The sequence below is a fragment of the Coenobita brevimanus genome, chromosome 101, assembly GCF_032717465.1.
Source record: "Coenobita brevimanus isolate Jiangsu-jjx chromosome 101, ASM3271746v2, whole genome shotgun sequence".
NCBI lineage: Eukaryota > Metazoa > Arthropoda > Malacostraca > Decapoda > Coenobitidae > Coenobita > Coenobita brevimanus.
The window spans coordinates 54,136,545-54,161,700 of NC_137054.1; the positions used below are offsets into that span (position 1 = coordinate 54,136,545).

The window sequence follows — 25,156 nt, forward strand, 5'->3', positions numbered from 1 at the left end:
GAAAATAAGTTTGGAGACCAAATTGAAAATTACTGAAAGGAAAAATGCAGGTAAAGGTAACTCTGCTATTGGTCGGGAGCTTGGTGTTTTTATGTTTCTTACCTATGATGTTTTCTTATTAATATTACTGTACAGTACATCAGTTCATGTTTGTTTCATTTCTCATTGTAAAATTAAGAGGTAGAATCGAGAGAAAGAGTGGGAAAAAGTGCTTACCTTGGGCTGATGTCGACCAATTTGCCTATAATTTATATATTTGTTTCAATTTTGCGAATTTTGATTTTGCGAGGGCTTTTGTCAACTATATTCTCGCAAAATTGGAGGAAGGACTGTACTCTCTTTTAGGGTAGCTCTACACTAAGTGGCAAGCCAAATGATTTCCTGTAAACCAGGAAAGCATTTACAACGCAGGATGGTAAGCTTACAGCCACCACAAATTGACTTAGGACCTCCCCCCCCACAAGGTATTAAAAAACACAGAAATCATAGTATATCACAATGTTTGTTCATCAAATGTCATTCATTAATATGAAATCAAATTTTCCTTGTTTTTCAGGACCAGTTGGATGCGTTTTGGCATGAAATCACTTAGATCTCTAAAGTAATCTAAGGACATTTCTTTGCACCAAACATTTTTCAGTTCAGTCTTGAGGTCATCCAGACTGGGTGTCTTCTTCTCTGCCATGATTTTCTTCATCTTTGCCCAGCAGTTTTCTATCAAATTTAGATCCGGACTGTTGCTAGGCCAGTTGAGGACCTCAATCCAATTATCCTGAAGCCATTTTGTCGCCTTTCTTGACTTGTGACATGGAGCTGACTCTTGCATGAAAAAGTCGCACCCATGAATAGCAAAAATGTTTAACAAACGATCTTTCAGAACTTGAATGTACAGTCATCCCTTAACATCTGCGGTTTTAACATGCACGGTTTTGACTATCCACGGATGGCTACAAAAAAATAAAAAAATAAAAAATAAAAAAATAAAAAAATCGAATTCTGCTGACACTGTAACATTATCCCAAGCACAGTTCATGGCTGTTTTAGTACAGTAATGGCATTATCCAGTGAATGATACATACTGTAACACTCTTCCTTTTGGAGGGAGCTGGGATGAGCACAGTAGTCAGAAGAGGCCATGCAGGAGTACACTATTCATTATTTTTAACTTTTAGTGTTCTTGTATTAAATAAAGTAGTTGTTTAGTGTTCTTGTATTAAATAAAGTAGTTGTTTAGTGTTCTTGTATTAAATAAAGTGGTTGTAAACATGCACATGGGGTTTTTCTTTAGTTATATAAGGAAATGGGAGTCCAGAGGTGTTTTTAAGGGGGGGCAGCAGATATCAGCGGATTTTTAACATTCACGGGTGTCTCTGTTAACTAACCCCCGCGGATGTTAAGGGATGACTATACAGTAATCCCTTATTTTTCGCTGATTTTATTTCTATGGTTTTGACCTCTCGTGGATTTTCTTAGCAATAATATGTTTAACTAAAATATCCTTGAATACATGGAAAACAAAAAATTTGAAATACCCGCCGCTTCCAATTGTAGCACGGTAAACTCACGCCACCCTCTGTCCCTTTCCCACGGCCCCTCTGCCCCACATCCCTCAGTCCATGCCTGCCTGCCTCACCTGCTTGGTGTACTTGTAACCGCGCTGTGATACAAGCCTCTTGCCTCCCATGTGCTCTCCACATAGCCCCAGGACGTAAGCCAGCCTCACCAAAGGCTAATAATACAATTGGTAAGAACTCCAGAGTGACAAAACGATCAAGAAAAGTTATGACCTTAGCAGAGAAAATTGTGTTATTGGACAAGCTAAGAAGTGGCATGAGCTACGCCGCATGTAGTCGTGAGTATGGAGTGAATGAGTCGACAGTGCTTTACATTAAGAAAAGTGGACAAATGTAGAAGTGTGCATGGAAAAGTTTGGAAGGAATGAGAGAGTGTTTCTGATTGGTGATATGAATGGTAAAGTTGGGAATGTGAAGGTGGATGGAATAGTTGGTGAGTGGGGTGTGCCTGCTGAGGTAGATGAGAATGGGAGTGCGTTAGTGGACATTTGTGCTGGGAGGGGGTTGGTGATAGCCAATACCCTCTTCAGGCATAAAATGATCCACAGGTATACGTGGCGAGTGATGAGAAGGGTGGGTGGTGAACTGAGTGAAAGGAAGGCAATGATTGATTATGTGTGTGTGGATGAAAGGATGCGAAGATGTATATTGGATGCAAGAGTTTATAGAGGTTGGGGGAGTGGACTTTCTGAACACTACTTGGTGGTGGCCAGAATTAAAGTTCAAGTAAGATGTAGGAATAGAAGAAGGGAAAGACGAGAGGAAGGAGTAGTTGTAAGGAGAGTGGAAAGGTTACAAGAGGATGAGAGAAAGGCAGAGTATAAGAGAGAAGTGGAGGAACGATTGGGCAAATATGAATTGGAGCAGATGGGGGATGTGGAAGATGTGTGTAGAATATTTACAGAAGAAATATGTGCAGCATGTGATGTGGTGTGTGGAAGGAAGAGAAGACGGAGGGGGGTGCAAGGAACAGCGTGGTGGACTGAAGAGGTGAAACGGGCTGTGGCACAAAAGAAGAAAGCATACAATGAATGGATGAGAAATAGGGGCGTGGAAGAAGTTGAGAGGCGGAAGAGAGAGTTATATGTAGAAAGAAAGAGAGAGGTGAAAAGATTAGTAAGAGTGAGTAAGAAGAGAGTGGATGAGGAATTTGGAAGGAATTTGAGTGTAAAGTGGAGGGACTGAAAGAAAATGTTCTGGAAAGAGGTGAAAAGAGTAAGACAGGGTGGAAGTGAAGTTAGCAGGGGAGTGAAAGATAGAAATGGTAGATTACTAGTGGAGAAGGGAGAAAAAGTGAGCAGATGGAGAGAACACTTTAAGGAATTGTTGAACGTGGAGGATGGAAGTAATGCGAGTATAAGTGGCTGGGGAATGGCTGGGAGAAGGAGGGAGGTGAGAAGACAGGAAGAAATCAGTAGGATAGAAGTTGTGGAAGCAATGAAGAAAGTTAAATCAGGGAAAGCCCCAGGAATTGATGGAGTGTGTGGTGAAATGCTGAAGCATGGGGGAGAGATAGTAGTAGAATGGATGTGGAAGATGTGCAGATTGGCCTGGGAGGAAGGTAGAGTCCCGGAGGATTGGAAGTCAGGTATAATTATTCCTTTGTACAAAGGAAAAGGGGAAAAAGAAGTGTGTGGTAATCATAGGGGCATTTGTCCTCTTAGTATAACAGGAAAAGTGTGTGGTAGGATACTTATTGACAGAGTTAGAGAAAGAACAGAGAAATTAGTTGGAGAAGAACAGGGAGGCTTTAGGAAGGGAAGAGGTTGTGTAGATCAGATATTCATTCTTAGATCTTTAGTGGAAAAGTTTCTAGAGAAGGGAAAGAAGTTGTATGTGGCTTTCATGGATTTGGAGAAAGCATATGACAGGGTGGATAGACGAGGATTGTGGAAAGTGTTAAGAATATATGGAGTAGATGGGAAGTTGTTGAATGCTGTGAAGAGTATGTAAGATGGTGCGAAGGCTGCAGTGCGTGTGGATGGTGAACTAAGTGAATTTTTCTCTTTGAAAGTTGGGTTGAAGCAGGGATGTGTCATGTCTCCATGGTTGTTCAATCTGTACATGGATGGGGTAATAAAAGAGGTACAAGGTAGGGTAGTGGATGTTGGAGTGGCCCTGGTGAGAGAGGATAGTGTTTGGAAACTCCCTGTACTGTTGTTTGCAGATGATACTGTGTTGTTGAGTGAAGACGAAGGGGAGCTGCAAGGCTTGGTGGATGAGTTTGGGAGAGTGTGTAAGAAACGGAATCTAAAGGTGAATGTAGGGAAGAGTAAAGTGATGGTCTTTGAGAGAGGTGAAGTCAGTGAATGTACAGCGAGGTTGGATGGTGAGGAATTGGAAAATGTGAGTACGTTTAAGTACTTGGGTAGTGTGATGAGTAGGGATGGAGGTTTGGAGGGTGAAGTACTTGAAAGGGTACAGCAGGGAAGAAAGGTTGCTGGTTCTTTGAAAGCAGTGATAAGAAACAGGGAAGTGAGCATGGAAGTGAAAAAGTTACTACATGACAGTATTGTGATACCAACTCTAATGTACGGAAGTGAGGCTTGGACGTTGTTGGAAGAACACAAGTCAAGAGTGAGAGCTGTGGAAATGAGTTATTTAAGAGGAGCCTGTGGAGTCACATGGAGAGACAGGCTGACGAATGAGGATATAAAGGAGCGTTGTGGTGTTGATGTGGATGTGATAGGAAGCGTTATGAGGAACACACTGAGGTGGTTTGGCCATGTGGAGAGGATGGAGGGTGAAAGACTGACGAAGAGAGTGTATATGAGTGAGGTGGAGGGGGAAAGAGGGAGGGGGAGGCCGAGGATGAGATGGAGGGATGGGGTGGAGAAGTATATGAGAGAAGGGGGTGTGAGTTGGGAGCAGGGGAGTGAAATGGCGGGGGACAGGGCGACTTGGAGGCAATTTGTTTGTGGCCACCCCAAACGGGATTGAGGCGTCTGGCAATAGATAGATAGATAGATAGATAGAAAAAGAAATAAGACATGCAGTTGCTAGCTGTGCATCAACGTCAGCATAGGTGTCTCAACATGTTCGTGATAATGCTCTACTTAAAATGGAAAAGGCGCTGAACATATGGATAGAGGATCTGAACCGCCGACATATTCCTGTTGACACAAATTCGATCAGAGAAATGGCCAAGGATCTGTACAATCATTTCAGTTATGGAGAGAGAGATGGGAAGCACAAATTCATGGCTAGCAAAGGCTGGTTTGAGAACTTTAAGAAGAGATTCTCACTCCATAATCTCAGGATTACTGGCGAATCAGCCTCTGCTGATCATGTGGCAGCAGAAGCGTATCCAGCAGAATTTGAAAAATTAGTAAAGGACAAAGGGTATCTGCCGGAACAAGTTTTCAATGCCAATGAGACTGGGCTGTGGTGGAAAAAAATGCAAAGCAGAACTTTTATATCTTGAGAGGAGAGACAGGCACCTGGATTTAAAGCTCAGAAGGACAGAGTATTGCTGCTATTCTGTGGGAACGCAGCTGGTCATATGATCAAGCCTATGCTGCTATACAGGGCTAAAAAACCACGTGCACCTAAAGGGAAAGACTTAAATCAGCTGCCAGTGTTTTATCGTAACAACAAGAAAGCGTGGATGACGGCAGCATTGTTCAGTGACTGGTTCCAAAACTGTTTTGTTACCGAGGTTGAAAGATACCTGAAGGCAAAGGGGATAAACTTTAAAGTGCTGCTGATAATAGATAACTGCCCAGGTCACCCTGAATCAATTAAATTTGCTCATCCTAACATCGAGGTAATTTTTCTACCAAAGAACACCACATCACTCATTCAGTCACTTGATCAGGGCATCATTGCTGTATTCAAGGCAAAATACGTGGCATGAAGCTTTGGCATGATTAGACAAGCTATAGAAGAAGGAGATAACATCAAAATGTGATGGAAGAAATTCAACATAGCCAACTGTATCATGTTAATTCAGCAGTGCCATGAAGAACTCTCTGCTAGCTGCATCAACTCCTGTTGGAAGAAATTGTGGTCTTCAGTCGTGAATGACTTTGCAGGATTCCCAACTGCTGATGCTGAAATTGTTAGAATTAAAAATCTCTCGAGGACTGTCGGAGGTGAAGGGTTTTCTGACTTGCAAGAAAATGAAATTCGGAAGGAACTGCTGGGGAATGCAGGAGAAGAACTAACAACACAAGAATTGGAAGAACTGCTCAATGAAGAAGAGAAAGATGAAGAGGAAGAGGAATCTGGCAGAAATGATTTACCACAGGCGTGGACACTAGAAAAGCTTGGGGAAATCACTCGTAGTATGAGGCATACCATCTCCCTGCTAATGTCGTATGACCCATCGCTGAACAGGGCAATAAAAGTGAAGAATGGGATGGAAGCTGTGTTTGCTACCTACCATGAAATAATGAAGGAGATGAAGCGCGAAAGGAAGCAACTTCCAATAACTATGTTTTTCTCAAAGAAAAACCAACGCAGCCCTGCGTCTGAACTGCCATCGACATCTGGTAATTCATCTTCTCCTGCCTCACCACGCATGGATGATTCATGCATGGAGGATGAGTCAGCTGATGATCCCTCTCCTGCCTCCCCTGCCTCGTCTGATGTCTCTGAGTGAAACTTTTTTTTTTTTTTTTTTTTGTCCAACTCTGGGCATAGGCTTCTCAGCCTGCTTTCAAGGCCCAGTAGCCCTCCTACGTACCGCACACCTCTACATGTCACCACTTCGGTGCTAATACCCACCCTCCATACTGAATACATGCTAGGGCTGTCTCATACAGGATTGGTGTATTGGTATTAGTGGGGTATTTTTATGACATGTCGGCGGGTCTTCTGGTAGATCAGTAAAGTATGATTTTTATGAAATTCATATCCTTAAACTGTTCCCTGCCCCAGCGGGATTTGAACCCGGGTCCGTTAGGACTACAAGCCACCTCTCTACCAATGGATAAAACACAGACATTAACTAAAAATATTACAGTACTGTACTTATAGACGTGAATTAAAGTTTTATGTAGTGCACGCTTTGAAAAAAAAAAAAAAACTACGTACAGTACGTGATACTGAGCAAAAAATATTTTTGTTAGGTAACAAGTTTAATTATTTCAACTTTACTTGTGGTGTAATGATTGAATAATCATTTTGTTAGATCGTGAGTCTTCGAATGGTGTTGGTGGCTGGCAGCGTAGATATAAATGGCTGGCAGTGGTCGGGGAAGGTGCGACCATGTGAGTGAGGGGACATGCGACCATGCGAGTGTTTGCTATCACTAGTTACTGCATCTTTTTATTTTGTACTGTTTTGTGAATAAATGTGTAGATAATTGTGTATTACAGTACGGTGTTTACATTTTTCCTTTACTTTATAATGGAGTATGTACTTTCAATCTTGTAAGAAGGTATTTCGGGATGAGTATGAAAGTTTCGGGACAATTCACCGTCAAGTCAAGTCGCCGTCACAACAAAAACAAGACAATTCGCCTTCATTAATGAAGATAGCTATGGGTGATGCTAGAATATAATTCAAAGGCGACTACAGCGAGGAAGAAACAAGTTAATTATTGACTAAAGGTGCAACTAATAAATAATATCCAAAGCCTACGCTATTGAACATAGACTTTGCTGGATCCCCCTGAAATATATAGTTATTAACCCCTTAACCGCGGGCTTGTTTTGCTTTGACTTGCGGGTCCCGCAGGCATATTCGCGCTCCGACACTCTCTAAAAATATTTGCCAAAAATCAGTTATTAGTTCTAGAATATTAAAATCACATATGCATATGGCACATACCTTCAGCTTTCTCCTGGGGTGTTTGTTGAGCCTTCACCGAGTACCGTAGGACATGTGGAGACCTCTGAAGTTGGGTAACGAAGTCTCCACTTTACACTTCCCGACAACCCGTAATATGATTACCACAGCCTGATATTATCACTAGAAACACTATTCTATGATTCTCAAATAGCTTGGAATCCATACTCCAAAAAAAAAAAACACTGTGAAAGCAATGAAAATTACGAGCGCGTATATACCTTCCCACTTGCGATCGTTCGCCGCTGGTGTTCTGTCATTTATTATTCATAAAACCCCTCACACTTTACATTTCTATTACTATATAACACTTATATATATCTACAGTCTTTATCCATAAGTTTCCTTCAGTAACAGTAGTTTCTTGTCACTGAAGGCATTCAATTTCTCTTTCAGTAAAATACATGGCATTCACTTTCTCATCCTGTATACTAGCGTTGAGAGTGAATGTCACTTTCACCTTCACTTTCAAAACTCATAGTATTCATACATGCTAGAGTGAAACTTTCACTTTCATTACTCCTAGTATATATACTCATATTCTTATAATACCACTCATTTCTATTTCTATTTACGTTCTCTATTTTATTTACATTACCTGTATTTACATTTCTATTTTATTTACACTGTGTTAGGCACTGTCACTTGCAGTAACTTATAAAACTATTTTCCACTGTTCACTTATATTTAAGTTCATTGCTTTCACTTGCTGTTTACATATTATTTACACATTTACATTTCCACTTGCACTGTTTTATTCACCAGAAAGATCGTAGTCACTCTATCATTTGTCAGCCCTTTACCTCTTTCCACATGAGGTTTGGTAGGGGGTAGAGGTCACAGGGCCCCTTTGCATGGGGCTAAAAAGCGGCGGAATTTTGCAGGCGCGAATCCGATGTACTTTCACCTTGAAAGACGACAGTAAAATGATACTGGTGGCCTGCCTAGGGAGAGTGCAATACTGCTAACGTCAGCCTTGTGAGAGCTGCTAATATATAGCTATGAAATGATTGGCAGGAAATCTAGACAATACATAATAAATTAGGTAGTTCCAGGTGAATGTAAATATCACTTAGGCTTCTCCCTTCCCTCCTTATGTATATTTTTATTACGAGAATAGATTATACGGCATATTTCAAGGGGAAATAACAGCGAAAATTTGCGAACGAGTGCACGTGGGGTGTTGTCAGGTGATAATTAGCCAATTCCAGGTGTAAGGCACTATCACTTACCTTATTTCTTTTTTGTACATATTATTTGGTATAAGAATAGGGCATAGAGCTTATTTCAATGGATGAAATCAGTGGAAAATTCCAGGGAAGATTTACTAGAAGCAGAATACAGTGTGGTGGCCTGCAATAATTAGGTAGTTCCAGGTGAATGTAAATATCACTCAGGCTTCTCCCTTCCTTTCATATATATATTTTTATTAAGAGAATAGATTATACGGCACATTTCAAGGGGAAATATACAGCGAAAATTAGCGAACGAGTACACGTGAGGTGTTGTCAGGTGATAATTAGCCAATTCCAGGTGTATGGCACTCTCACTTACCTTATTTCTTTTTTGTATATATTATTTGGTATAAGAATAGGGCATAGGGCTTATTTCAATGGATGAAATCAGTGGAAAATTCCAGGGAAGATTTACTAAGTGCAGCATGGCCGGACAGGCAAGAGGAGAGGGTAATAGAGGGGAGGCAGGGAGGGGAGTCAAGAACGGGGAGAAATGGCTAAATTGTCAACAATGGATGGGAGTACAGATGACATTAGGAGTGCTGACTAGTGTTCGACATTGGCTGTACTGATAGATGATACAAGCCACCACTTGAAAGACCAGGCGAATTCAAAATGACACAGAATCACAGAAGTGACGCCCCGCGGTATGATCCTTTGCTCCCAAGCGTCACGAAAGTGACGCCCCTCAGTTAAGGGGTTAAAGTATTGATTAATTAATATGTATATTTGTAAAAGTATTGATTAATTAATAATAAGTATATTTATAGAATAGCGGGGAATCATCCAGGGTGCAAATGTTCTGAAGGGGAATCGTCCATGTTTTGACGGGGAATTGTCTGACGGCGAATTGTCTCGCAACCAGTATGGACATGGACTGTGTGAAGAAGAAACAAAGTGCATGATGCGTGGGCACGAGAATGAGGACATAGAACATTTTATATTAGATTGTCAGGAATACAGGGAAGAAAGAGGAAAACTACCAGAATTACAACAGCCATACACAGAAAGAGGACATTTTAGGACAGCTATTATTTGAAGTAGAAGATTTTGAAAGAATAAAACAATTCACACACAAGTGCTGGAAAAAGAGAGAGAGAAAAGAATCAAGGAGCTCAGCAACGAATAAATTGGAAAACGAAGAGATACTATATGAGGGGCCGTTGCAAAGGCTATCCCTCTACCAATCATCGCATCGCATCGTGATGGGTAGCATGGTGGACACAAGTAAGCATGATTCAATTGTTAAAAAAAGTATTCGTGAATTGGCTTTTCACGGGGGTTACAAGAACGTAACTACCGCGAAAAATGCGGGATTACTGTACTGGCCACCATTCATCATCAAGTTCTTATGAAGAAAGCAGAGGCCTCCCCTTCCCATTTCACCTGAGAAACACCCCCATACCATTACTGATTGTAGGTGCTTAACAGTTGGCACCGTGTAAGCTGAGTCATATGGGAGACAGGGCAACGAACCTTGGCAGAACGTACCTGGAACACTTGGAATGTGCTTTCATCGGAAAACATAACTTTTCTCCACTCATCTGATGTCCGGTGTGCATACTTCTTGGCAAACTGAATGCGCTGCTTCTTCATGCGATGAGTGAGAAGAGGTTTCTTGGCTGCGGTGCGGCTTGGCAAACCCAGCTCCTTCTGCAAGTGGTGTTGGACAGCTCGAACTGAGACATCTTGTAACCAGCTGGGGAAGCATTTTCTTCAATTCTGCTGCTGTCAGTCGAGGATTCTTGATTACTTCCTTCCTCAGACACATATCTGCACCTCTGGAAGTCTTCTTCTTCTTTCCACTGCCATGCTTGTGCTCTGGTACGACACCAGGTGGCAGGCTGCGTGCTGCAGCAAGAATCTTCATGATGGTTAACTTTGTGTGTCCAGTACATTCACAAATAGTGCTGATGGGGACATTATCCTGCTTCCATGCAAAGATACGGACCCTCTCATCCCTTGAGCATTACTTTCCAGGCATTACATCTCCACTGTATGAAAATAACAGGGCAAACAGTAATGCAAACGGAAAAAGAGGGAGGTGCAAGCTCGGAGCGACGGGAACATATACTCCCACTCTTGCTTCTGGGCAAGCACTGACATGCTGAGTGTTTCACCACATCCTGCCAATACCAGAGGAGTTGCCAGTTACTTCTTGCCCATAAAATTCACTTGGTAGAGGTGGAAACACAAAGCAAGACAGACAACTCTCCCATAGCAATTGTGTGTGTTTATGTCCTAAGTCAATTTGCTGTACGTGTATAACCAACCAACACGTGTTCCCTACGTAACAGCAAGTGCGTTGGCAGAGGGTTAGTGCCCGTCCCCAGAAAACGATTAACTAAAAATATGAACAAGAAGCCTCAGACCAGGACTGACCAAAGATGACGACAAAGGACCGAACAAAGGTCATGATACAGATGGCGACGTGGAATGTAAGGGGTGCAAATGATGTGGTGAAAGAGAGAGAGAGAGATTGTCCTGGTGCTTGAGGGTGCGAAATTGGATGTATGTGGATTAGCTGAAACTAAATGGAGAGGAGAGAGTGTGAGAGAATGGCAGTATGGATGGGGTATATGTGTGGGAGTACGTGAGAATGAGAGGGCAAAACAAGAAGTGTGTACTGTTGTAACAGATGGAAGGAGAATATAAGAGAGTATGGATCAGTTGGCTCAAGGACTGTGTAGGTATGACTGAAAGCTGGACTACAAATGTGGGCGATTGTGTGCGTGTATGCGCCAACGCAAGATCGAGCAAACACAGTGAGAGAAGAGTTCTGGACAAATGTGGAAGTGTGCATGGAAAAGTCTGAAAGGAATGAGAGTGTTTTTGATTGGTGATATGAATGGTAACGTAGGGAATGTGACGGTGGATGGAGTAGTGGGTGAGTAGGGAGTGACTGCTGAGACAGATGTGAATGGCAGTGTTTTAGTGGACATTTGTGCCAGAAGGGGGTTGGTGACAGCCAATACCCTCTTCAGGCACAAAATAATCCACAGGTATACATGGCGAGTGATAAGAAGGGTGGGTGGTGAACTGAATGAAAGGAAGGCAATGATTGATTATGTGTGTGGATGAAAGGATACGTAGGTGTGTAATGGATTCAAGAGCATACAGAGGTTGGGGGAGTGGGTTTTTTGACCACCACTTGGTGGTGGTCAGAATCAAGGTCCAAGAAAAATGGAGAAATAGAAGAGGGAAGGAAGGGAGGAAGGAGTCCATCCAGGGAGAGAGGAAAGGTTAGAAGAGGATGAGAAAAAAGCAGAATATAAGTAAGAAGTGGAGGAACAATTGGGTAAATATGGATTGGAGCAGGTGGGGGATGTGGAAGGTGTGTGCAAGAGATTCACAGAGGAAATATGTGCAGCATGTGAGGTGTGTGTGGGGTGAAGAGAAGACAAAATGGGGTGCAAGGAACAGCATGGTGGAATGAAGAGGTGTGACAGGCTGTAGCACAAAAGAAGAAACCATATAATGAATGGATGAGAAATAGGGGTGTGGAAGAGGTTGAGAAATGAAAGAAAGAGTTATATGTAGAAAGGAAGAGAGAGGTGAAAAGATTAATAAGAGAAAGAAGAGAGTGGATGAGGAATTTGGAAGGAATTTGAGTGTAAAGCAGAGGGACTGTAAAAAAATGTTCTGGAAGGAGATAAAGAGAGTTAGACAGGATGGCAGTGAAGTTAGTCGGGGAGTGAAAGATAAAAATGGTAGATTACTCATTGAGAACGGAGAAAAAGTGAGCAGATGGAGAGAACACTTTAAGGAATAGATGAACAAAAAGAATGAAAGTAATGCGAGTATAAGTGGCTGGAGAATGGCTGGGAGGAGGAGGGAGGTGAGAAGACAGGAAGAAATCAGTAGGATGGAAGTTGTGGAAGCAATGAAGAAAGTCAAAATGGGGAAAGCCCCAGGAATTGATGGAGTGTGTGGTGAAATGCTGAAGCATGGGGGAGAGATAGTAGTAGAATCGATGTGGAAGCTGTGCAGATTGGCCTGGGAGGAAGGTACAGTCCCAGAGGACTGGAAGTCAGGTATAATTATTCTCTTGGAAAAAGAAAAAGGGGAAAAAGCAGTGTGTTGTAATCATAGGGGCATTTGTCTTCTTAGTGTAATAGGAAAAGTGTATGGTAGGATACATATTGACAGAGTTAGGGAAATAACAGAGGAATTAGTTGAAAAAGAATAGGGAGGTTATAGGATGGCAAGAGGTTGTGTACATCAGATATTCATTCTTAGATCTTTAGTGGAAAACTTTCTAGAGAAGGAAAGAAGTTGTATGAGGCCTTCATGGATTTGGAGAAAGCATATGACAGGGTGGATAGACAAGGGTTGTGGAAAGTATTAAGAATATATGGAGTAGATGGGAAACTGTTGAATGCTGCAGTGCATATGGATAGTGAACTGAGTGAATTTTTCTATTTGAAGGTTGGGTTGAAACAGGGATGTGTCATGTCTCCAAGGTTGTTCAATCCGTACATGGATGGGGTTATAAAAGAGATACAAGGAAGAGCAGTGGATGCTGGAGTAGCACTAATGAGAGAGGGCAGAGTTTGGAAACTCCCTGTACTGTTGTTTGCAGATGATACTGTGTTGTTAAGTGAAGACGAAGGGGAGCTGCAAGGCTTGGTGGATGAGTTTGGGAGTGTGTGTAAGAAACGGAATCTAAAGGTGAATGTAGGGAAGAGTAAAGTTATGGTCTTCGAGAGAAGTGAAGTCAGTGAATGTACTGTGAGGTTGGAGGAGGAGGAAATTGAAAATGTGAGTACGTTTATGTGCTTGGGGAGTGTGATGAGTAAGGATGGAAGTTTGAAGAGTGAAGTGCTTGAATGGGTTTAACAAGAAGAAAGATTGCTGGTTCCTTGAAAGCAGTGCTAAGAAACAGGGAAGTGAGCATGGAAGTGAAAAAGTTACTACATGGCAGTATTGTGATACCAACCCTGATGCATGAAAGTGAAGCTTGGATCTTGTTGGAGGGACACAAGTCAAGAGAGAGAGCAGTGGAAATGAGTTATTTGAAAGGAGCATGTGGATTCACATGAAAGAGACAGACTGACAAATGAGGAAGTGAAGGAGCGTTGTGGTGTGGATGTGGATGTGATACGAAGCGTTAGGAGAAACACACTGAGGTGATTTGGCCATGTGTAGAGGATGGAGAGTGAGAGACTGATGAGGAGAGTGTATGTGAGTGAGGTGGAGGGAGAGAGAGGGAGGGGGAGGCCAAGAATGAGATGGAGGGATGGAGTGGAGAGGTATATGAGAGATGGGGGTGTGAGCTGGGAGCAAGGCAGTGAAATGGCAGAGGACAGGGCGACGTGGAGGCGACCTCATATGGGATTAAGGCGTCTGGCAATAGGTAGATAGACAGGTATAAATTGTATACCATCATCTTCGCTGGTGTATACTATAAGCTAATAAAAACACACAAAACTGTTCAAGAGTAAACCTTACAGGCGGGTCCCAAACTTACGAGCTAATTGGGAGCAAGGGTTTTGCTCATTAGCTGAATTCTCGTTAAATGAAGTGAAGAATTTACGAAAAAAAAAGGGATAGGGAGCAAGACCTTCAAGCAACCTCCCCCAAAACCACCAAAACTGACTTTCTGATCATTTTAAGCTGGAATAAGGGGGTTCATACAAGAGGGTAATACACCTGAAATAAAAAAACAGCTTTAATATAAGTAGAATAACATAAATTGTAAGTAAAATAGGGATGGGGTGAACCTGGAACTGTCTCCTTCTGTCTGTATTTCCTGCTGCCTATGATCTCCAGTCTTTCAAACGCAGTGTGTCCAGGCATCTCAAAATGATCGGATCTTGAATTTGGCTCTCTATTGTATTTTGTTTTTCTCTTGGAGGGAACTGTTACTGTGGGCTCATGACCTTTGGTTCCTTCTTCCTCGCATTTAAAAAAAAAAAAAAAAAAAAAAAAAAAAAAAAAAAAAAGCCAAATAACCTCCACCGACCACCAACACCTGTGACAGACAATTTTAAGTAGGAATAAAGGGTTAATAATCCTTGTTGGACTGACCAAACGATGACGACCAAGGACCGGACAAAGGACATGGTTATTGGAACGTGGAATGTAAGGGGAGCAAATGATGAGGTGAAAGAGAGAGAGATTGTCCAGGTGCTTGAGGGTGCGAAAGTGGATGTATGCGGAACAACTGAAACAAAATGGAGAGGAGAAAATGTGAGAGAATGGGAGTACAGATGGGGTATATGTGCAGGAGTAGGTGAGAATGAGAGGGCAAAGGAAGGAGTATGTATAGTTGTGAGTAAAAGATGGAAGAGGAGCATAAGACAGTATGGATCAGTTGGGTCAAGGATTGTGTGGGTAAAGTTGAAAGTTGGAATACAAATGTGGGTGATTGAGTGTATGTATGCGCCAACACAAGATCGTGCTAGAAGAGTGAGAGAAGAGTTCTGGACAAATGTAGAAGTGTGCATGGAAAAGTTTGGAAGGAATGAGAGAGTGTTTTTGATTGGTGATATGAATGGTAAAGTTGGGAATGTGAAGGTGGATGGAATAGTTGGTGAGTGGAGTGTGCCTGCTGAGATAGATGAGAATGGGAGTGCGTTAGTGGACATTTGTGCTGGGAGGGGGTTGGTGATAGCCAATACTCTCTTCAGGCATAAAATGATCCACAAGTATACAAGGTGAGTGATGAGAAGGGTGGGTGGTGAACTGAATGAAAGGAAGGCAATGACTGATTATGTGTGTGTGGACGAAAGGATGTGAAGATGTGTAATGGATGCAAGAGTTTATAGAGGCTGGGGGAGTGGACTTTCTGACCACTACTTGGTGGTGGCCAGAATTAGAATTCAAGTAAGATGGAGGAACAGAAGAAGGGAAAGACGAGAGGAAGGAGTAGTTGCAAGTAGAGTGGAAAGGTTACAAGAGGATGAGAAAATGGCAGAGTATAAGAGAGAAGTGGAGGAACGATTGGGCAAATATGAATTGGAGCAGATGGGAGACGTGGAAGGTGTGTGTAGGATATTTACAGAAGAAATATGTGCAGCATGTGATGTGGTGTGTGGAAGGAAGAGAAGACGGAGGGGGGTGCAAGGAACAGCGTGGTGGACTGAAGAGGTGAAACAGGCCGTGGCACAAAAGAAGAAAGCATACAATGAATGGATGAGAAACAGGGGCGTGGAAGAAGTTGAGAGGTGGAAGAGAGAGTTATATGTAGAAAGAAAGAGAGAGGTGAAAAGATTAGTAAGAGTGAGTAAGAAGAGAGTGGATGAGGAATTTGGAAGGAATTTGAGTGTAAAGTGGAGGGACTGTAAGAAAATGTTCAGGAAAGAGGTGAAAAAAGTAAGACAGGGTGGAAGTGAAGTTAGCAGGGGAGTGAAAGATAAAAATGGTAGATTACTAGTGGAGAAGGGAGAAAAAATGAGCAGATGGAGAGAACACTTTAAGGATTTGTTGAACGTAGAGGATGGAAGTAATGCGAGTATAAGTGGCTGGGGAATGGCTGGGAGAAAGAGGAAGGTGAGAAGACAGGAAGAAATCAGTAGGATAGAAGTTGTGGAAGCAATGAAGAAAGTTAAATCGGGGAAAGCCCCAGGAATTGATGGAGTGTGTGGTAAAATGCTGAAGCATGGGGGGGAGATAGTAGTAGAATGGATGTGGAAGATGTGCAGATTGGCCTGGGAGGAAGGTAGATCCCGAAGGATTGGAAGTCAGGTATAATTATTCCCTTGTACAAAGGAAATGGGGAAAAAGAAGTGTGTGGTAATCATACAGGCATTTGTCTTCTTAGTATAATAGGAAAAGTGTATGGTAGGATACTTATTGACAGAGTTAGAGAAAGAACAGAGAAATTAGTTGGAGAAGAATAGGGAGGCTTTAGGAAGGGAAGAGGTTGTGTAGATCAGATATTCATTCTTAGATCTTTAGTGGAAAAGTTTCTAGAGAAGGGAAAGAAGTTGTATGCGGTTTTCATGGATTTGGAGAAAGCATATGACAGGGTGGATAGACGAGGATTGTGGAAAGTGTTAAGAATATATGGAGTAGATGGGAAGTTGTTGAATGCTGTGAAGAGTATGTACAATGGTGCGAAGGCTGCAGTGCGTGTGGATGGTGAACTAAGTGAATTTTTCTCTTTGAAACTTTGGTTGAAACAGGGATGTGTCATGTCTCCATGGTTGTTCAATCTGTACATGGATGGGGTAATAAAAGAGGTACAAGGTAGGGTATGGATGTTGGAGTGGCCCTGGTGAGAGAGGATAGTGTTTGGAAACTCCCTGTACTGTTGTTTGCAGATGATACTGTGTTGTTGAGTGAAGACGAAGGGGAGCTGCAAGGCTTGGTGGACGAGTTTGGGAGAGTGTTTAAGAAACGGAATCTAAAGGTGAATGTAGGGAAGAGTAAAGTGATGGTCTTTGAGAGAGGTGAAGTCAGCGAATGTACAGTGAGGTTGGATGGTGAGGAATTGGAAAATGTGAGTACGTTTAAGTACTTGGGTAGTGTGATGAGTAAGGATGGAGGTTTGGAGGGCGAAGTGCTTGAAAGGGTACAGTAGGGAAGAAAGGTTGTTGGTTCTTTGAAAGCAGTGATAAGAAACAGGGAAGTGAGCATGGAAGTGAAAAAGTTACTACATGACAGTATTGTGATACCAACTCTAACATACGGAAGTGAAGCTTGGAGTTTGTTGGAAGGACACAAGTCAAGAGTGAGAGCAGTGGAAATGAGTTATTTAGGAGGCGCCTGTGGAGACACATGGAGAGACAGGCTGACGAATGAGGATATAAAGGAGCGTTGTGGTGTTGATGTGGATGTGATAGGAAGCGTTATGAGGAACACACTGAGGTGGTTTGGCCATGTGGAGAGGATGGAGGGTGAAAGACTGACAAAGAGAGTGTATGTGAGTGAGGTGGAGGGGGGAAGAGGGACGGGGAGGCTGAGGATGAGATGGAGGGATGGGGTGGAGAGGTATATGAGAGAGGGGGGGTGTGAGTTGGAGCAGTGCAGTGAAATGGCGGGGGACAGGGCGACTTGGAGGCGATTTGTTTGTGGCCACCCCAAACGGGATTGAGGTGTCTGGCAATAGATAGATAGATAGTTAAACAGGCGGTGCTGCAAATTTCAAGACCTCGTATTTGCGAATTCTCGTTAAGAAGTTGCTCATTAACCAGGACTTGCCTGTACCTTCACATAACTTCCCTGTATCCTAAATCAACATTTTGCCAGCATCTTCCAAAAGTTAAGCAAATGTGTTGATGCAGAATTTCATGAACTTTCTTGTGGACATCGCGGAATTTCCATATGACCAATAGTAGTCGAATATATAGGAAAAAAAATTTGAAAAATCATGATCCAATGCTATCACTATGGAAGAGGGTAAGACTGAGAAAGTGAGGGGGGAGCCAGGAGGGTATGGAAGGGGGGGGGAGCCGAAAGGGTATGGAGGGGGGAGAGGCGAGGCTGTGGGTAGGATTCTCCCCTTTCTGTCAACAGGCGGACAGGCACTTTTGTCGTAAACATACAGTACTCATGGCCTGCAGTCTATTAGACACCGAATGGCCATGCAGAAATACAACGCATCGAGACAGGGGACTTTCAACCTTCGATACGGAGGCGGATGAACGCTGTCGCCGAACATGTACTCGTGGTCTGTGTTCGATGGAGGTGGCGGTTGGGAAATAACCTTAGCCCTTGTGGCCGTGCAATATTAGACATTCGGTGGGGAATGCGCACAGATGTTTTGACCCTGCTTGCCGGTTACAGTCATACTACTCGGATGCTGGAGGTTCCTTGGGAGTGATAGGATGAGCGCACGATTTTGGCCATTCAGTACAGGGTCAGACGGACATTTTAGCTTTGGTTGTTGGTTACAGACTACTTCCCGCTCACAGCTCAAGCCCAGTGGCCACCATACCGAATGTTTCGACATGTCAGCTGGCCGGCCGAAGTTCTCGGGTACTTTTATGTCTGGGTAATTGCAAGTAAATTTGGATAATGATTTAATACAGCCAAGGCCCGGCGTCCAGATAATGAATGTCTGGATAATTGAGGGATCACTGTATATATGTGTGATGGAGTACACAACAAGATTTTGGCACTTTTTTTTCCCCCTTGATGGTCACTGAACTATTTGGTTTGTAATATGAAATACATCAATTAAAAAAAAATAAAAAAAAGGTGTGGATTATTATGCATGTGATTCAGAGCCAGGATTCCAAGGGCATGAATGATATGTGAATGAATGTCTCATCTATTTCACTGGGCAAGCTGTTGATAGTTCTCTCTCTTCTGTCTTTTGTTTTCTGTTGTGTCTAAACCCTACATCAAAACAACAGGATGATGGGGGGGAAAAAAAAAGAGCAAAAGTTAAGCATAAAAACAAAAAGATCATGATGATATTTAGAAACATAAATCAGGAAAAGTACACTAATGTGTATGCTGATGAGAGATTTCAGCATAAATATGCATCAAATCAATGAATATTGGCACCAATGATCGTTATACAATCAGCCTTCCCTATCTACCACTAAGAGGGAAATTACATCACAAGTATGCCACAGTACAGGATCATGTTATACAAACTTACACTTTTTTCTTTGACGTACTCTAAAGCTGCATTCATAGAGGCCTTGGCTTTGTCAGGGTTCCTCCGGTCAATGAAACGAGTGCCGCAAAGCCATGCTGTCAGGCCAAAGGGCATAGCATAAAACAACTCTTTCTTGGCAATGGCAGTTATCTTGTAGAACATTGGCCACATGTACACCATTCCTGAGGGACAAATATGAAAAATTAGTTGTCAAAATGAGACAGTCAAGTAATATGTGTAAGTTCCACGGAGCACACACATAATAAATCTATCTATCTAATGCCAGACACATTATTCCCATAGAGGGTGGCCACAAACAAATCGCCTCCATGTCCCCCTGTCCCCAGCCACACAGCCCTGTTCCCAGCTCACACCCCTTCTCTCTCTCTTATACCTCTCCACTCCATCCCTCCAGCTCATCCTTGGCTTCCCCCTCCCTCTCCCCACCTCCACCTCACTCACATACACTCTCCTCGTAAGTGTCTCACTCTCCATCCCCTCCATGTGGCCAAACCATCTCATTGTATTTCTCCTAACGCTTTCAATTACATCCACATCCAAACCACAATGCTTCTTCACTTCCTCATTTGTCAGTCTGTCTTTCCAGGCGACTCCACATGCTCCTCTCAAGTAACTCATTTCCAATGCTCTCACTCTTGACTTGCCCGAGCTTCATTTCCATACGTTTGAGTTGGTATCACAATACAGTCATGCAGTGACTTTTTTACTTCCATTCTCACTTCCTGTTTCTTATCACTGGTTTCAATGAACCAGCGACTTTTCTTCTTTGTTGTGCAGATTGGCCTGGGAGGAAGGTAGAGTCCTGGAGGATTGGAAGTCAGGTATAATTATTCTCTTGTACAAAGGAAAAGGGAAAAAGAAGTGTGTGGTAATCATACAGGCATTTGTCTTCTTAGTATAATAGGAGAAGTGTATGGTAGGATACTTATTGACAGAGTTAGAGAAAGAACAGAGAAACTAGTTGGAGAAGAACAGGGAGGCTTTAGGAAGGGAAGAGGTTGTGTAGATCAGATATTCATTCTCAGATCTTTAGTGGAAAAGTTTCTAGAGAAGGGAAAGAAGTTGTATGTGGCTTTCATGGATTTGGAGAATGCATATGACAGGGTGGATAGACAAGGACTGTGGAAAGTATTAAGAATATATGGAGTAGATGGGAAGTTGTTGAATGCTGTGAAGAGTATGTATGATGGCGCTAAGGCTGCAGTGCGTGTGGATGATGTACTGAGTGAATTTTTCTCATTGAAGGTTGGGTTGAAACAGGGATGTGTCATGTCTCCATGGCTGTTCAATCTGTATATGGATGGGGTAATAAAAGAGGTACAAGGTAGGGTAGTGGATGTTGGAGTGGACATGGTAAGAGAGGGCAGTGTTTGGAAACTCCCCGTACTGTTGTTTGCAGATGATACTGTGTTGTTGAATGAAGATGAAGGGGAGCTGCGAGGCTTGGTGGATGAGTTTGGGAGAGTGTGTAAGAAATGGAATCTAAAGGTGAATGTTGGGAAGAGTAAAGTGATGGTCTTTGAGAGAGGTGAAGTCAGTGAATGTACAGTGAGGTTGGATGGTGAGGAATTGGAAAATGTGAGTAGGTTTAAGTACTTGAGTAGCGTGATGAGTAAGGATGGAGGTTTGGAGGGTGAAGTGCTTGAAAGGGTACAGTAGGGAAGAAAGGTTGCTGGTTCCTTGAAAGCAGTGATAAGAAACAGGGAAGTGAGCATGGAAGTGAAAAAGTTACTACATGACAGTGCTGTGATACCAACTCTGACGTATGGAAGTGAAGCTTGGACGTTGTTGGAAGGACACAAGGCAAGAGTGAGAGCAGTGGAAATGAGTTGTTTAAGAGGAGCCTGTGGAGTCACATGGAGAGACAGTCTGGCAGATGAGGATATAAAGGAGCATTGTGGTGTTGATGTGGATGTGATAGGACGCATTAGGAGGAATACACTGAGGTGGTTTGGCCATGTGGAGAGGATGGAGGGTGAAAGACTGACGAAGAGAGTGTACGTGAGTGAGGTGGAGGGGCGGAGACGGAGGGGGAGGCCGAGGATGAGATGGAGGGATGGGGTGGAGAGGTATATGAGAGAGGGGGGTGTGAGTTGGGAGCAGGGTAGTGAAATGGCGGGGGACAGGGTGACGTGAAGGCGATTTGTTTGTGGCCATCCCGAACGGGATTGAGAAGTCTGGCAATAGATAGATAGACAGACAGACTACCCAAGTATTTTAACGCACTCACATTTTCCACTTCCTCCTCATCCAACCTCACTGTACATTCAGTGACTTCATTTCTCTCAAAGACCATAACTTTACTCTTTCCTACATTCACCTTTAAATTCCATTTCTTACACACTCTCCCAAACTCATTCATCAAGCCTTGCAGCTCCTTTTTGTCTTCACTTAACAACACAGTATCATCTGCAAACAACGGCACAGGGAGTTTCCAAACACTGCCCTCTCTCATTAAGGTCGCTCCAGCATCCATTTCCCTATTTTGTATCTCTTTTATAACCCCATCCAAGAACAGATTGAACAACCATTGAGACATGACACTGTTTCAATCCAACTTTCAAACAGAAAAATTCATTAAGTTCACTGTCCACAGGCACTGCAGCCTTAGCATCCTCATAAACTGAACAGTAATCCCACATTTATTCAGACATAACAGAGCCAAAGGCATGTCTGGATAGTGGCAACATCTGGATAATGAATACTGTTCCCCTACTATACACAGACCCTACCTATACCCAACCTCCAACTTATACCTAACCTATTTGGACAGTATCTATGGTAAAATTGGCAGTGTTTTCTGATCATTCAGGCATATTTTGACATCAAATACACATAGGAATATCCAAAGTAATACTAAAAACTAAAAACCATGCAGAAAAAACACCCTACCTATCCACTATTGTATGCACAGTACCCCTCCTTATTTGGCAATGTTTTCCAGTCATTCTGCCATATTTTGAAATAAAAACATACATAGAATTATCCAAAATAATTTTCAACACCAAGAAAACCATGAAAAAAAAAAAAAAAACACTCTACCTATACACTACTGTACAGTACATTATGTACTGTACATAATGTACTGTAGGGGGAGGCGGTGGCTCAATCGGTAGAGAGTTGGCCTGCAGTCCTGACGGACCCGGGTTCAAATCCCGCTGAGGCAGGGAACAGTTTAAGGATTTGAATTTCATAAAATCAGACTTTACTGATCTACCAGAAGACCCGCCGACATGTCGTAAAAATACCCCCGCTAATACCAATACACCAGTCCTGTATGAGATGGCCCTTGTATGTATTCAGTATGGACGGTGGGTGTTAGCGCCGAAGTGGTGACATGTAGAGGTGTGCTTATTAGGAGGACTACTGGGCCTTGAAAGCAGGCTGTGAAGCCTATGCCCAGAGTCGGTCACATAAAAAAAAAAAAAAAAAAAAAAAAAAAAAAATATTTTGGGCACTGTTTTCAGGTCATTCTGCCATATTTTGACATCAAAACACACATGGGAATATCCTACATAAATTTTTACACCATGGAAACTATGAAATTAACCTAAAGTTACCTGCCACAAAACATTCGCTTGGGGTACTTATCAAAGAGTGCACACAGACAAGCTTCTTAACCCGCACACCTCCAGCAGGTGTTGTCCCATGTGGTCTAGTGGCAAACATTTGTGCCTAGCAAATGTCCAAGATCTCCTCCTCCTTCTGTACCTGCTAGAGCTGGGCGATGACTGGTGACGTGCGGTTCAGTGATGGTGGCCTAACCACCTCAGGAGGCTCTGAAGACAGCAGCAAACTTACGTCCAACGGAGACTCAACGGCTGTCGACGTGCTCGGTTGCGGGTCTGATGGTGAAGGCGGGAAATGAGCTGGTGGTGGTGGTGAGAATGGGCTGGCACTCGTGGGGATGGCAGACTTGAAGAAGGAGGCGATCCTGGTCTGACAGTAGGACCGACGATTCTGCCGGAGGATGACAGCGTCCCAGACTGCCCGCAGCTCCATTGCCAGGCTAAGTGGCACCAACTCCCTTTCACAGTGCGGGTGCTCGGCATACTCCAGCACCCCCCCCCCCAGGTAACCACGGAGGTCAGAGGCAAGGGAGTGATGGAGCTGCGGAGGGCTATGAGTCAGGATCCTCATCCTGGTCCTCATCGGTCTTGTTGTTCTCTTCCATGCCCACAGAGGCAGCACCAGCGATTTCCTCATCAGAGATGGTCTGATAACCAGGATCACCGCTGAAGTCATCCAGCCAATCCCTCACATCGTCAACGTCCACCTGTTCTGTTGTTCTTAGGTTGATGTGGAAATTACCCTCGTTAAATCCCTCAAAGTTGTGCTCGGCTTAGATTCCCTGGAAGAGATGAGACCAACTGCTTTCAAGGGTTTTACATGAAGACTTCCTTCCACACACTCGACCACTGCAGACTTCAGATCGTAACACTTAAGATTCTGCAAGGTCTGCTCCCCACGTATGTCCTCAGCTGTGTCCTCGTCCTCCAGCACCACCATCATCTCATTCAGGAACCTCCGGCAGTACAGTCTCTTCACAGCCACAGTAACACCCTGGTTCACTGGTAGAATCAGAGCAGTCGCATTAGGTGGAAGAAACATGCACCTAATCTGCCCATCATAAGCAACCAAATCTTCTCAAACAGATATGCGGGGGCATTGTCCAGAAGCAGGAGTGCCTTCGCCTGGTCACGATGATACCAAGGACCTCCGTCAGATAACAGATAACCTCCTTCACAAGCGGTAAACCAGGCCTTCACAGAATGGTACCACACAACAGGCAGGCTATCCATCAACCCACAGAGACAATGTGGTTGTTTTGCATGCCCAACAGCAATGGGTTTGAGGCAGTGCATCCCATTAGCATTGGTAGAGCACACAGTGGACAACTTCCAACCAGGCACAGTCTTCTCCCTTTCCTCAGCCAGGTGGTGGGCAAGGACAAATAGAACAGACAAGTTTCGTCAGTGTTATAGATCTGACCAAAGGCAAGACCTTCCTTGATCAGGCAATGTACTTTCTGGCGAAATGAGTCTACTTCCTCCACTGCCGCATCCAAGGCCTAGCCATTTACCTTACGGTCAGTATGTCCATGGTGAAGCTTGGAACGAAAGAGCCATCCCCGAGATGCCTTGAAGTCGTGCACGTTGTGCAGGCATGCAAACTTCTCGGCTGCAGCCTTCACCTTGGTCCCACGCACTAACACACCAGCACCACGTTGCTGGCGAAACCACAACAATGTCGACCAGTCGATAATGATGTGCTGGGCCTGGGCCATGACCTTCCTATCACCCCTACATGTGCTTTCGCTAAAGTCCTGTCCATACTGCATAAACTTGTCCCGTGACTTCTTGGTATCAAACAATGTTGAACGGGCTAGATCATAATTGCGAAGTATGCATCCTGTGGTCCAGCCCACGTCAACCTTGCCAAATACAGTATCTCACGTTTCTTCTCCAGAGTCAGAACCTTCCTCTTCCACTTCTCAGGTGGTGGTTGGGCCATCACCACACACACGAGAATACAACAGAGGAGAGAGACAACCTGAAGAACGTAGGGGACCACCACAAAAGCAACCACATTTACAGCCATTTTTGCAAACAAGGCACTCAGGCAAAACAAAGGCGGGAACTGAAGTGCAGGCCTGTTGGCCGGCAAGCAGTACAGCCACTACTCATTTTACATTGATTCGGGTTATGATAATACGCTACAACAATAATATAAAAGGTCCACCCCAAAATCTGATTTACGATAAATTTCCCGCTATAACTATTTTGCCATTGGAAACCGTCAGGCACACGCAAGGTGACCATTGCTTGTCTCAGGCAAGATGGTGGCCCCAGCATGCAGCGCACTGTTATGGTTCAGGTCCCGCCACCCCTTCAAAGCCTGTCTTTTCAACTTGTTCGTGTGTGCCTCCCTGTTATCATCAACTCTCAGCCAAACATCATACTACAATAAACATCATG

General features: G+C 43.4%; 1 pseudogene; it reads right to left on the minus strand.

The window, feature by feature from the left end:
* Positions 1-25,156, minus strand: part of LOC145415042 (1-acyl-sn-glycerol-3-phosphate acyltransferase alpha-like) — a 183,885-nt pseudogene that overhangs the window by 10,877 nt on the left and 147,852 nt on the right.